Source organism: Cupressus sempervirens, chromosome 2 (assembly GCF_028749045.1).
Source record: "Cupressus sempervirens isolate cs-2001-9-10 chromosome 2, ASM2874904v1, whole genome shotgun sequence".
NCBI lineage: Eukaryota > Viridiplantae > Streptophyta > Pinopsida > Cupressales > Cupressaceae > Cupressus > Cupressus sempervirens.
The window spans coordinates 74,567,101-74,570,033 of NC_143119.1; the positions used below are offsets into that span (position 1 = coordinate 74,567,101).

Genomic DNA, 2,933 nt, shown 5'->3' on the forward strand with positions numbered 1-2,933 from the left:
ATCTAAAATTACCCTTTCCAAGTTTTCATCCATAACTGAATTATTGTTTAGAAATTCTTGAAATGCTTGTGTTACGGTTCTCTCACACTTGCTTTGGTCCCATCCTTTTGCCTTATGATTATTAGAGATAAGATCAAGGAAATCTGCTATTGTGGATGGAGTCTACCAAAATTTAGTGCATCGGTTTACTATCTCTTTATTAGATCTGGTTTCCTTCACAAGTTCTACCATCTGCTTCTTTGAAGTTTCCATTTTCTCTTCTATAACCTTAGACTTTCCTTGTTTTGAAGCTTCCTTTGAAAATAGGAGGAGGTTTTCTCTTTCTTCCATGCTACTGACCAAGTTACCCAGAGGTATTTTGTCTTGAGATTTTGACTTTTTTCTTGATGATTTTTCCACCTCATTTATTCTTCTTGAATATTTGTCCTTCTTACATTTTTTTGATCTTTTCTTGAATTTTTTGCTACTGATGTGTGTTCCTTGTCGCCTTATGCTAGCCATATCTTGATTAACTTTCTCTTTTCCACTGTTGAATTCTTTGGACCTTTGATTTACACAAATAGTTTGTATCTTTATAGTAGGGTTGATTCCTATACACTCCTCTGTATTTGGTAACTTAGTAATTACTTTATTGTTTTCCAATATAGTGAGATTTCCTTCTTTTGTGTCTTGATATTCTTTCTCCTTAGCCTCTAATTTTATCTCTTCTACTTTCTTCTAAAGTTCCTTGAGAGTTAGAGGGGGGCTACTAATCTTAATCGATGGACTTGGCCTTGTTGTTTCTTCTGTTCTGACTACAACACTCTTAAGTATTGGCTCTGCTTTCCCTGCTATGTCCTAACATATCTTCTGAAGACCTTTCTCATCTATGAGATCCCTTTGATACTCTCTCTAATTTCTTATGTTCATCATAGGGAATGTAATTTTAAGATCCACAGTTAATTGCAATTTTTTGAGGAAAATTTTCCTCTCATTCTTTAGTCTAATTATCTCTAAAACTTTACCTTCACATATATGGCAATTTAAATTATAGATTGCCCTATTTGTTATTACTTTGATGGGTTTGAAATCTAGATTATTTACCTTACAATTGATCAAAAGTTTGATATTATTACAATATTTAAACTTTCTTGATAACTTTTTTTTCTTGTGATTAATTATTAATTTTGAAAATTCAAAAAAATATCTTAAATTTTATTTTGAATAATAATAATAATAATATATTAATTTGTAAAATTAAATAAATATTATCCATTTAGTTATAAAGTGAATGTTAGTATTAGTGATTATTTAAGTCTAATTAAACTCTTAGTTGCATATAAAATGATTTTATATTTATTGATGCAAGAGGGAGGTTAACAAATAAATATTTAGAATTTTATTATGTTTTAAGAGAAGTTGTGGTAGAGTTCACTTTGTAATCATTTAGTTAACAACTATTTGATTTTATAAGAGAAATTATAAATAATTAAATTAAATTTACAATTTTATCTCTAGTTGCATTATGAATTAACAGAAAAGTAAATATTAATATTGGACTTTTTTAAAATTAAATAATCGATAGAACAAAAAAGAGGCACAGTATCAAAAGAGGGGAGGAGGCAAGCCTCAACCACCCAGATCAAAGTCCAACAATCGGCTAGAAATAGCCAACTAACACATTAAGTAGAAATTCTAGCGAGATAACAAAAAGAGGAGATAGAAAAGCTATTCCAAAACATCATCATGATCATCGAACCAAGTTGTCCATCCCAGCTCTCCTTCCATCCACATGACTTTCTTCTGCTCGAGAGTGTGAGCAAAGAAGTCATGTTCATCAGAAAAGGGGCCTTTGTTCTCATGTATTTCCTTGAGCAGCTCCATAAAGATTTGAATCTGTTAGACGCTCTCGGGCCTTCACTGCTTGCCATTAACGTTCATCGGGAGGTTGAGCTACGGAAGCAGCCAGACTCAGTATTCACGCTCTGGCCAGAGAACCTTATCTCATCTTCCAGATTTATGTGCTTGTCTGAGTTTGATACGCAGACCAAGTTGTACAACCTTCAGAACAGATCTTGTTCAAGTAAGGTCGTATATTGGACTTAAATAGAAGTTAAATTAATTTTTTAGAAATGAAATTGATATTAATATTTAATCTAATAATATATATTTATGTTATTGATTAAATCATTTATTATTTAAGTTAATTTGAATTAATAACATTATAATATTGCATGATATTTTATATGCATAAAGAGATTCGATATTTAAATACTTATTGTTTTAAATAAGTATATTAGCATAACAATTTATATTAACATGTATATTCTTATTTTATTTCTAAACACATCCTTATGACTCAAACTAAACAAGAGAAATTAATAAAATTAAATCATGTGACTAAAAATTATGTGTTTTCTAATATTCTATTTATAGTCCTGTGATGTTTATTTTCATGATGGTTTTCCTTTGTGGGTTGTTTAGTTGGCCAAGTTAGGATGTGAACTAGAGGCGTTTTTGAAATTTTTTTATGATTATTTGACTGGATGTCATGATGAACTCTATGATTTGAATTGAGATTTATGTTTTATGAGCTTTATGCTATTGAGCATTTATGAGAACTTGGGTTTCGAGAACCAATGTTATTTTTTAGGTTGCCTGTTAAGGAACCAAATTCAATCAATATTACTTTTGTGGTATGGGACACTATTGTGGTTTGTGATTTTTGGGAAGGTAGCCTGGGTGCATGTCTATGGGAGTGGCTTGCAATGGAGGTCGAGGCCCAAAGTGGCTGCCAAGGTAACTCATTGTAAGTTGTGTAACAAGTGATAACATAGTAATTAAAATATCTTGCCTAGCCCTTTCCTTGAGATACATTAAAAAAATAAGTTAGAGATATTTCCTCATCCATGCCTTGAGTGCTTGTATAGACTAAGGATGAGATGAAGATGATA

The 2,933-nt window shown here is 31.0% G+C and overlaps 1 pseudogene; it reads right to left on the bottom strand.

Annotated features, from left to right (window-relative positions):
• Positions 1 to 1,872: 1,872 nt before the first annotated feature.
• LOC149571107 (small nucleolar RNA U3) lies at positions 1,873 to 2,072 on the bottom strand (annotated as a pseudogene).
• Between the last annotated feature and the right edge of the window lie 861 nt (positions 2,073 to 2,933).